The 12026-nt window shown below is 36.1% G+C and overlaps 1 protein-coding gene and 1 long non-coding RNA gene across 2 annotated transcripts in view; one reads left to right on the forward strand and one right to left on the reverse strand.

The window, feature by feature from the left end:
- Positions 1–12026, reverse strand: part of LOC109048000 (leucine-rich repeat and immunoglobulin-like domain-containing nogo receptor-interacting protein 2) — a 231775-nt gene that overhangs the window by 116919 nt on the left and 102830 nt on the right. The window lies entirely within an intron of this gene.
- Positions 371–10000, forward strand: LOC122147446. The gene is made up of 3 exons (XR_006161632.1): positions 371–447; positions 8927–9005; positions 9720–10000. It is a non-coding gene; the product is annotated as an uncharacterized LOC122147446 (long non-coding RNA).

Here is a 12026-nt window from a genome sequence, read left to right on the forward strand (position 1 = left end):
TGTTTCCATCCATTGTACTAACAGCATTAAAGCTAGCACATCCTATACTTAAAAACCTTTATTGGTATTCAGACTGTACCGAACAAAGCAAGGGGTTTCTATCATTTGCTTCAGATAAAAAAAAATAATAAATAATAAAAAAATCTGCACATATGGAGGGCATATATAAATTGCCAGTCATTTACATAGCTTAGCATATTAGTTTGTGCAGCTGTAAGAGTGACAAACTTGCTCACATTTAACATATACATGTCTGTCAGACAAAATCCCACATGACTGAGTAAATATTATCACATCTGTGATTTAACATCTGGAAAACTTCCATTTAAATATGGCAAATGTTTTAATTTCATTCAGCAGACACAGGCCATTTAGGAATCCTTCTGTGAAGAGCCCTGATCACATGCAACCAAAAAGAAGCACTCTCACTTGCCAAAACCAACATAAGTAAGTGTAATAGAACTGTTTGTTCTATATAATTACATATGGAAATTATGACTGACTGCCCTTTGGACCATCACCCATTACACTAAACTATGCCTAGTTTTATGACCATGCATTTGATTTATATTGTTGAAGTGAAAATACCTACATTTCCTCCCAATTATTTATAATGGTTGAAAGGCCTGTTTGCAGCATTAAATGAAAACTTCACCTTTTGAAATTTTCCCTCATCAGCTATTCAAATACATGCAATTACCACAAATAGTTGGTGAACTGTAACCTTCTATTCTAACTGAAGCTGCTTTGAAGAGAGTTGAGGAAGTGTGTGCGTGTGTGTTAAGGGTATCCACCTTCCTTTTCCTTCTTTTCTCTTAACACAGAGAAACAGCGAATGGAGCAGGCAGTTCCTTTCTAAGATCCAAACAGACTGATGGGCCTTAGAGTTAAGCTTGTTTAACACGGGTTAACAAAGCACCGCTAAGCACTGATCCTCTGCATTTTCTTTAAGGAGCTGTTACTCAGGCTTGCCTCAAGCTACTTAATGAATCAATAAGCTTAGCAACAGCCTTGGTCAGTGTCTGACAATCCAGAGATATATTTAACCATGAGGCTGCTAAGACTACCATAGAGGCACAGAGACAGACTGCTCCGAATCATGGTGAGCTGCCCATAGGCAGTGATTTAAGGCATCATAGCCTTTTATTTTTTTAGGTTAAATACATACATTCTCGATCACAGCCTTTCGATGTTTTGTTTTTTATGTTTATTCTTATTTGTTATGGTATTTTGTTTTTTATTTTTTTTATTTAAATAATAGGCCTACTTTTATTCAGTAAGGAGGTATTAAATTGATCAAGAATTAGATTACTATTCTATTAAAATATTTCAAATAAATGCTAAAAAACTTTTCAACATTGATAAGTAGAAATGTTTCCTGAGCAACAAATCAGCATATTGGAATGATTTCTGAAGGATCAAGTGACACTGAAGACAACAATAATGGCTGCTAAAAATGTAGCTTTGCCATCACAGGAATACATCATATTTTAAACTATATATATTTAGAAAATATTTGTTCAAATTGTACTAATACCTCACAATATTACAGTTTTTACTGAATTTTTTGATCAAATAAACAGCCCTTGTGAGCATAAGAGGCTTCTTAAAAAACATTTTAAAAAATCTTACCGACCTCAAACCATTGACAGTAGTGTAGGTCACAGTTCTCAGTGTTTATTTTTTGCAGCATTTTGGAGGAATGAGAGCATTTTCTTCCCTTTCTGACAGAATATCAAGTTCTTGGACTCACCCTTATCAGTTTTTTCCCCCCACCTCCATGGGCATTTGTTCATCTGATCCATCCCTGGAATTGGATTAATCCGCCTCATAGATGTCGATTTGGCAGCTGCATTCCTCCATTTTGCAATTTGCCGTGTGAAAATCTCTATATTATTCTTTTACCCTGAAGTCCAAAGTTATATTACTGGCTCACTTTAACATAGTCATCGTTTTTGAACAGATGACTCTAGTTCTGTTCCAAAACCTATTGAGCTGCCTCACTGCCGGCTGCCTACATAGGTAGCATCCTAACCATCCTGGAATCTCATAGCCGACTGATTTGGAACACTCTACATATTCAACAACTTATCTGAAACAACATGGAAAAATCAATAAAATGGCCTGATTGACAAATTCAGTTCACAAGTGCTGAAGTCGCAAACCAATAGGGAACAAATGATAGATTATATCTCATTTGCTGTGGCACCATGTCACACATAGAGTGTGTCACTGAAACATTTTTCCTCAAAGCAGTGAATGACATTTCTAGATCTCCCTAAGAGCAGCTGCTGCAATTACTTTTACATTACCTAAATAATCACTCAAGAATTAATGACATAGACATCCCCCTCCCATACATGCATTCAAATACATTCATCCTGTTTTGGGTTTTCATAATATACCACAATCACACAGCTGTTTATACTTTGTCTTATTTTCAAAATTAAAGCCCATTGCATATGACCCCAATTTTTACAGGGCTGCTTCATTATTCTGTTTGATGAGCGGCCTTCTTATTCTCAGGCATACAAAAATCTAAGCTGGTGACTTGGATACAGATGCAAAAAGTATGGGTCATGGAGTGTGGGTCATGTATAAAAGTCTACAATGATTTTAATGGATTACTTTCAGCTTAAATACCAATCTTATATATACTGTATATATATATATACACACACACACACACACAATGAGTGAATGAAAGAATGCATTAGTGGTGCATACAGGATTAAGGAAAGAAAATGTATATTATACATAGTTCACTTTTACACACACACACACACACACACACACACACACACACACACACACACACACACACACACACACACACACACACACACACACACACACACACACACACACACACACATTTTAATATAAAGGTACATTTACTTCTTTGTAATTCTATAAAATGAGCAATACTATTCCACCTTCCACTTCAATCGGTCACAATAAAGAAAACCTCCCGCCTGCTGAGATGATCAGTCAAACCTCTGTCTGCATTGCCATGGCAACACTCAGACAGTTTGACCATGAAAGTGTTCCAATAGAAGGCATGACAAAGAGGCATCACTCAAGGACTTCCAGTAAAGCACTCGCCCTGAGATTCGGCCTTCAGTAAACTTCAGAAGGATACACTTCCACAGTGTTCAATATAACGCTTTCTTGAAAACACAATACTTACTGATGCTTGCAGTCACTCTGTGTGTTGTCCTCAGAAATAAAGAAGGGCAAGGAGTTGTGTAAGGTGAAGCTAAAGTCCAGCTGAGGAGACTGAACGCTAGGCTAGATATTCTCATGTGGGTATAACGCATATTAAGGAGTGCTTATTGATTTGGGCAGCCTCTGGAAAAGTAAAAACTGCACAGTCTGTACAGTACAAATGGATACCATGTAGTAAAGCTGACGAATTGAAACTCTAAAATAAAGTAAGAAAGAATTAAATGTTATAATTAATGTCTTTGCTGTTAAAAAAAAATCTACAGTATCTTTCCACACACACACACACACACACACACACACACACACTGGAAAGACGTCTGTGAAAGAGCAGAGACAGTAAGGAGATGGAGACAGACCACTTGAAGAAAAATCAATGGGAAAAATCAAAACGCTCAATACTGCAGCTGTAAGAAAAAAAGGCATGCCTTTCAGTCAAATACTGTACTTATACTCTAGAATGTTAATGCATATAAGCTACTGTTTATACTACATTAAGAATAGCATACTATCCTTACTATTTCTGCAGAGTAGTGAGGTGGTATGCTATCTTAAATAAAATGCATGCTATCTTAAAATGTCTCTAAAATCTTTATGGTATTTCACTGCATAATGCTTCAACATTAACACCTGCCATACCAGTTCGTTTTAATAGAAGTTGGGACAAGGCACTTAGCAACGACATTAACTTGATGGACAGAGATTTTTTCTGGCATTTCCCCTGGACATTAGGCACAAAAATCTGCGCTTGAAATTTTCTGCCAGCGCATTAAACACTCCACTCATTTGGTGGGGAGATTGTATCACATTAGTGCACTGTAAATCCAGGCAAATTGCTCTGTAAATTTGGCACAGAGTATTCAGAAGTTAAATGTGGTGCACTGATACTGTTCAATGTCAAAACTCATCACTCTCTCGTCTCGATCACTCTAGCGCACCGATGGATTGTTTTTGCACGGCAGCTTTTGTCTGTGATTCTGTATATAATTACATAAACAGCAGCGTTAGAGGTGCTTAATTGTTTTTGGGGCCATTAATCTTAAACCCAAACTGATTAAATATGTCAACACACTTACAGTCTGCGATGGTATGATATTTATATTATTCAGTGTCACAATTCAGTTTAATTTCATTTCATATAACTATAACAATATAACAATATATATAAAACTATAACGATATTATTGCGTTTCACTATATTAATTTACATTTGCACTAAAGCACTCACGTTGAGTGAAATGAACACAGTGATTACATATATTTATATTGCTCACATATATATCACATATATATTATATTGCTGCCACATACATATAATTTTCCTCTCAATAATGCCATAATAATGAGTTTGAGAATAATGTCATTTAAACAATATATTTTCTCTTAATAACGAGATGTTTTGTCATTTTTATATCATTTTTGTCATTTCTATAATATTAATCATAATATCAAGAGCATAAAGACAACAGCACTCAATAACCATGATTTAATTATTTTTAAATGTATCTTTAACATTTTTGTTGTTTTGTTTTGATTAAGACATTTAACTTTATTTGTCTAATTCAGTAGCATAATTTCAAATGACCTGTAGTGTAATTTACTATTTCTTGAACCTGTCCATTTCGTCCACTGTAGACATAGTGAGATTACTGTGGCCATGGAAAGAGTAATTTGGGTGTTTAGAGACATTTTCACCTCCAACACAACCTCAGGGGACCTTTGGATTACGCTTTCCCAGGAAGCAACTCTCGGCACGCGGTCCAGAAACTCAGATCTAGTCATGCCTGCCAGACAGTCTCTTGGCAGTCCAAATGCCTTTGTCACGGTCATCTTATTTGAGCCTGTCCATTTTTATTATAGGCCAGACAATAGATGCTGCCAGATTGTACTCTCAATCTATTTTTTTGTAATATTTCCCACCTCAGAAAAGGGTAAGTGAAGGTCACCCAAAAGTCATGTGGAATATTTATGGGTAACACTCGTAAAAATGACAGACTCACGTCCTGAGGGCTGTGTTTTTCAGCCCCATGCAGTAGACTGGCATATTTACATGTTAGAACAGCATTTGAATAATCTGCAACCTTGACCGTCACACATCATTGGGTAAAGCCTAAAATGAGGGGAAAAAACCCTGAACTTTGTGAGGAAACCAACTTCCTGTTTACTTGCCATAAAGAACCAGCAGACACCTCCATCTTGGAAAGAAAGGCAGTATCCAGCCTTGCAGGTCTTGCTGGGAGGATAAAATTCCTGCCAGGTTGCATTCTGTTGGAGCCTGTAAAACGGGCTATTTCTGTGGAGCATTAGCACAGCAGGACAAAGCAGTGAAGGGAATCAGGAATACTAGAAAGTAGAGAGCTGCGGAGAGACAGGATTATGCGTAGGAGACGAATGGAGTTGCACATGAATTCTTTCTGCAGTTGTTCGCAAAAAGCCCACATTCCTAAGAGTAGCAAAATTAAAATTGAAATACAGTCTACTCAAAATCACTTGGGCTAATAGCACTTGGGTACAAAGCAATCCCTATTAAGAAATGTGAGGGAGGGGTTTTAAAAGGGATTTTTGAAGCACATGCTCATTGATCTGACAAACTCCTACATCCCATTTTTCAAAGGTTTGGAGTGGTACAAATTCTTAAATGTTTTGGAAAGATCTCTCTTATGCTCAACAAGGCAGATTTAATTTGATCAAAAATACAATATAAATAAACAATAAAATTGTGAAACAATATTACAATTTAAAACAACTTATCTATTTTATGATATTTTAACATTTATTTAATTTATTCCTGCAATGACAAAGCCATTATTCCAGTCTTCAGTATCACATGGCCCTTCAGAAATCATTCTAATACGCTGATTTGGTGCGCAAAGATTTCAAATTTGAAAACAGTTATGCTGGATAATATTTTTTGTCTAAATGATTATTAACAGAAAATATAAAAGAGTAGCATTTATTGTAAAAAGATTGTAACAATGTAAAAGGCTTTACTGTCACTTTTGATCAATTTAATGCATCCTTGTTGAATAAAAGTATTAAATTAATTAATTAATTAATTAATTTATTAAACTTACTGACCAAACTTTTTAATGTTAGTGTGTGGTAGTGTGTGTGTGTATATATATATATATATATATATATATATATATATATATATATATATATATATATATATATATATATATACACACATATATATTATTATTATTTAATACAAATAATAATATATATTTAATATATATATATATATATATATATATATATATATATATATATATATATATATATATATATATATATATATATTATTATTATTATTATTATTATTTAATACAAATAATAAAATAAAAATGCAAATACGTACTAAACTGCACACAGAATAAAATTCTTGTCTGGCTCCTTCCATTTACTGTGTTCTTAGCTGGAGAGGGAATCATAGCAGAAAGGAACGGGAATCATAGCAGATGATGTAAGGTGCCCCGGATACCCTCCCCTGCATGTGTGCCATGTGGATAATGAGAGGCGTCAATCAGCTTACAGAAGTTTCACCATGTAGCTTCTCATGGTTTAGCCTATCTGTATCAGAACCCTGCATACATCCCAGTCTATAAAGCATTGCAAACAGATTTAGCCAGCATATATTTTGACTTGGTTCCATTTCATTTTCATTAGAATTTGTGTGTGTTGCGTCATGTGGATCTGTTGCCTATTTTTGTTCCCCTTATTTCATTTACTGCCCTTCTGTCACGCTCTCCATTTATTTTTGCTTTTTTTTGTCTTCTGGGTTGATTGTGATGATCAGAATCCTCAGCTGCTATGCTTGCATAGGCGCAGTCATTTTATATAAAGTGCCATGAGGACGGCAATGCGAAATGGGCTTTTGTTGCTGGAAGCAAGGCACACATTAAGAGAAATGTCACTAATTTGGAGAGTGAATCACTGCAATCAGAAGGCATTGTGAGGGGCGCTTGCAGCGGTGCACATTGGATGTGGCATCGGCTCCAACGTGATAATGAATGCCTGTGTAACCGGTGCACACAAAAGCACAGCTTAACTGGGAGTGCTGGGGTTTGGGGGGTGAGGGCTCATTACAGCCGGATCGCAGCCATCTCTTCATGCCCTGAAGGGGAATTCCAGCACTGATTAATTGTTTTTATGACTTATAATTGTTATGTAACAGATGCACTATATAAAATTCCACAGTTATTAATGGTGTTTGTTATCATCGAAGACTGTGGAGACAACTGACCCTTCCTCCTCTTGAGACTGGATTGTTTGATCAACGGCAAAAGTAAAGCAAGTATCTCAAAAGTGTTCTCAAGAAGTCTGAGAGGGACATTTTATTAGTCTGGATGATAAGCCAAGTCTGTCAGATTGGCTGACTTTGATAGCTCTGTTGCTGTTCTTTTTCCTGACATGAAAACGAAAATGTCCTATTACTTTATTGCTTATATGGATTGATAACTTATTCGACTCAAAACACTTACACATCCCAAATTGTAAAAGTAGTGGCCAGTCTGGCAATGGCTGTGGATTGCTGAACCATAGTTTATGCAAAAGGTAAATAAATAAATATATTTAGCTGCAGATTTATCCTAACAGTGAATCATTGTCTAGACAATTTATGTACTTTTGTGATGAAAAAAGAAAGAAAAAGAAAATCATTTACCACACCTTCACTATATTTAATGCTAACATCTGCATGACATTTTTAGAGTAAAACTCTAGTACTTGGATTTACCTAGGAAGGCCAGATCTAAATACATTCATTTCACAAGGGAAATAAAACATATGTGTAAAAATGTTGCATAAATGCTTACATAAGTGATGTCATTTTCAAGTTCAAAGTGCTCTTCTCATGAACACTGCATCCGATTCCAGGAAATTCCATTAGACAACATGGGTTAGAGCAATAGAACGATGGATAGAATGATAGGATGACACAATGACAGATCAACAGAACAACAGACAGACAAAATTAAGATAAAAAAAAAAAAAAAAACGGTTCCCTCCACTGATTATATGCAACCATGATCCTCTTTCTCTGATGGAAAAAATTGACTATCTATTGTTTGCTTGTAAAGATTCATCTTAGCAGTTGACTGACACAGTGATGGATGTGTGTTTTTAAATATCCTTACCTGAATTAACAACAGGCCATTCATCATAAGAGGCAAGTGATTAACAGAAACATCACAGCATGTATCCCTGTTGTGTTGTAGATTCCAGCTGATACACAGATTCCTTTATTGCTGATAAACGATGCATTATGTAAAGATGAGAAATGGCTTTTTTTTTGGAACTATTGTGATTTTCGTTTGAAACATGGAAGCAGCAAACATAGAGAATGTTTAGAATAATGAAATCCACCTGATCCTCTGTTAAAAATCTGAAAACATAGAGACCTCAACCTACATGAACAAGAGAACATTACAATACAAATGATGCATCAAATCTCTGAAGGAAATGTTCTTGGAAAGCCCTGCACATCCATTGTGCTCTATACATGCACTTAAATTTCAAAATAATCATAATAATATGACTGCAATAGTTGGTATGAATATATTTCCTGTCTGACTGATTATCCTTGAGAAGGCAAGCTTATATTATTATACTCATCTTTTGGGTGTCTGCTTGTGCTGAATCTTCTGCTGTATTAACTGTGTCAGATACAACTACAGTAGATGCCATCTGTTTGAAGGTCCATAGACAGGGAGATGACATGGGGCCATCTTCAATTACGGATGTACCAGACTATATCAGTGAATTTTCCTAAACATGTAAGTAGATGTATCCTTTGAATATAATCATATCATTAACTAAAAACATAGCATTGCTTCTTCTTACCTTTCTGTTTGGAGTCAATTATGCCATACGTGCAACACAAGCTCAGTATAATAATGCTCACGATTCATGGACCCCAGTTCAGGTGCATTACGGATAGTTGTGCGATTAGTTATATTCCATTTCTGTTGACAAGGACCTGATGCATTTCTCTGAAATCTCAATTTCATTGAAATATTCATCATCAAGGAATTTAACTGTCATAATACAAAGCAATCTTAAAGGTGCCATTCTTAGTCAGTGTAAACACACAGATGTCTGCCTCACCATCTCTTGTTGCTGATGGAAGAGCTGACGATCTGTGCTAAATAATAAGGGTATTCAAACAGCACACACACACACACACACACACACACACACACACACACACACACACACACACACACACACACACACACATATATATTTATATATAAATGATAATTTTTTATGGGCTGTAGTGGCATCAGAAAAAAAAGAAAATATTTATCCTTCTTTCTTCCCTGTCTCTGCAAGAGCCACCCTGATAACAAGCTGTCAACCAGCAAATACATACATCCTTTTGATTGACATTTTACAGATAAAAATGTTCTTGCAAAAGCGCAAGCCATGGCAGCACTAAAATATGAAAAATGGTGAATGTCTTTCTGTGACCTCTACCGTTTTTTCAGTGTGATGGATGGACATCACTTACCCTCTTCTTCACTCCTCGACAGCCCTCCCACCCCCTGTAGGGCAGGACGGAGTACTGGATTAAAAGATTGCTAATAGTAGTGGCAGTTAGAATACCAAGTTTCTGTGACTTTGAGAATGAGAAATGAGAAAAGAAAATGTGACAAGAGAAGAAAGGGCCCTGGAGTGGTGTTTACATGGAAATCCTTGACATTTATACCTCTGTGCATCTGGCTGGGCCTACCTGAAAACTAAGGGTGATATGCATAATAGACAATAAAGTCCAAAATGAAGTCTCTCTCTTTCGCTTTATTTTAGTTTACAGTGAGCTTAGCTCACTTAATGCAGAAACTATTTAACATTTAAAAATCAATTACATTATCTGTTTAAAACTGTGGTTTATTGTGGGTTGTTTTCATCCTGCTCTTTATTTGTCAAGCAATAGAAAGCTGACCTTTCACAAACCAGTGGGGTGCTAAAAAGGGGGTGGAGGGAGAGATAAAGAGAGCATGAAAGAGAGAAAAAATATTTTTGTCAGCACAGCATAGGCTATCTAACCACAATACAGCACAGTGAGAAGTCTAACTGACCACAAAGAGGCAAATATCAGTGATCGAATGAGAGGTTTGTACTGCAAAAAGACAAAAAAATATATATTAATAAATAATAATAATAATAATATATATATATTATATATATATATATATATATATATATATATATATATATATATATATATATATATATATATATATATATATATATATAAAAATATGTCAACTGGGCTTGAGCCACTCCCATCAGTATTCCACAGCAGGCAGGAAATAGCCGGAAATAGCCTTATAATAGCCTTATTATAACTTTTGGTCGTGACAGCAGGTATTTTCTCTTAGTTTCTTCTTCTTGTCATGACGAATAGACTGCCTCCAATTACTTCAGAATTTTGCCATTTTGGGTGAGATTGCTACAGCAGGTTATTGTTCCCTGGCAGCTAACTTTCAAACACAACACACTTTCCTCTCCCTGTATAATCTCAGACCTCAACCTCTGGGCATTGAATCACCATTCACTCTCTGTAATGGACACTACTTCTGGGAAGTCATGGCCTAATGGATAGCGAGTCGGACTCGTAATCCAAAGGTTGTGAGTTCGAGTCTCGGGCCGGCAGGAATTGTAGGTGGGGGGAGTGAATGTACAGTGCTCTCTCCACCTTCAATACCATGACTGAGGTGCCCTTGACCAAGGCACCGAACCCCCAACTACTCCCCGGCGTCTGCCCACTGCTCTGGGTGTGTGTGTGTTCACTGCTGTGTGTGTGCACTTTGGATGGGTTAAATGCAGAGCACGAATTCTGAGTGTGGGTCACCATACTTGGGTGTATGTCACATCACTCACTACATCAGCAGTCTTTTTTCATTCCCCACTGCTGTCCCGTTTTCTTTCACTCAGTAGTGTGCGAGAGGTAATTTCTAAGATTAACAACACAGTGGTCAAAACAAAGACTGTGTTGGTGTTGTACTGTTGGTTTTACTGTATGTGAGTGAAGAAAAAACAGTTCAATAAATCAGTCACATCTATTAAAAAAGAAAAGAAAAAAAAAAGAAAAGTGTATCACCAGTCATGATTCTTTGTAAGTTGACTTCCTTCCCACAGTAAGTTCAAGGGAAGCTTTGCAGCTGAGTGACATATAAGATGACATTAACCCTACTGACTGTTATTTGGATGGATCGCTCTGATTTTTTACAAATCTATAAGTGCATTTATCAAGCAAGAATACTTTACGGGAGGACCCGAGTGTTCCCTGGCTAGCCATTAATAAAAAATGCATGAATATGTAAGGAATAAATCCAGACAGCTGTTTAGTAGACAAAACGCCCTGTTCCCGAAAGCAATCTCAGCTCAAAGCACCTGCCCTCAATCTTACTTAACAGGCAGTAGCTCTTGCTAAGCTATGGCACCCGTGCTCTTATCAGAGCAGAGAGGCCTACTAAATGGATGTTTCCGCATCCATCTCTCAGTTCAGCAAAGGACAAAGTGTGGAAATGCTGTCAGCTAAATCTCATTTCTTAAGAACTGTTTTGGATTAATGGGGTGGATGCTTCTGAATCAAGACATTTAAAAGGATTGTTCCTAATTGCATGCACCAATTTCACTTCATATCACATTAATATAAATTAAAGCCAATGAAAATCAGTAACAAGTATATTAATTTTAATAAATGTAATAATATTAATCAGCAACACAACCTAATGAATATTCCAATTCATTAGTATATATTGATGATTTATATCATATTGATGATTTAC

This window comes from Cyprinus carpio, chromosome A14 (assembly GCF_018340385.1).
Source record: "Cyprinus carpio isolate SPL01 chromosome A14, ASM1834038v1, whole genome shotgun sequence".
In the NCBI taxonomy this organism is placed as follows: domain Eukaryota; kingdom Metazoa; phylum Chordata; class Actinopteri; order Cypriniformes; family Cyprinidae; genus Cyprinus; species Cyprinus carpio.